General features: G+C 35.6%; 1 long non-coding RNA gene across 1 annotated transcript in view; it reads right to left on the reverse strand.

The window, feature by feature from the left end:
* The window catches only part of LOC108762059 (uncharacterized), a 6,704-nt gene extending 6,496 nt beyond the window's left edge, over window positions 1–208 (reverse strand). The window contains exon 1 of the long non-coding RNA XR_001940151.1: window positions 141–208. This is a non-coding gene — a long non-coding RNA (uncharacterized LOC108762059). The remainder of the gene's footprint in view (window positions 1–140) is intronic.

The following is a 208-nucleotide window of genomic DNA, read 5'->3' on the forward strand; positions in this document are numbered from 1 at the left end:
CGGTTTTTAGGAACCCATAGCAATAAAATAAAGTAAGAAGAAAAAATATTAGTGGAAGACGACTCGACTATACGACTTTATGTTTAAAAAAAATTTGACATCGTTTTTAAGCAAAAAGTAATGTCGCAGTGGCGCTTTACGTTTTTTATTCTGTTGCTGTCGTTTGAATGTATGTCCTGGCGCGGATGCATATTCTAATACTGGCACG

This window comes from Trachymyrmex cornetzi, unplaced genomic scaffold (assembly GCF_001594075.2).
Source record: "Trachymyrmex cornetzi isolate Tcor2-1 unplaced genomic scaffold, Tcor1.1 scaffold274, whole genome shotgun sequence".
Classification (NCBI taxonomy): domain Eukaryota; kingdom Metazoa; phylum Arthropoda; class Insecta; order Hymenoptera; family Formicidae; genus Trachymyrmex; species Trachymyrmex cornetzi.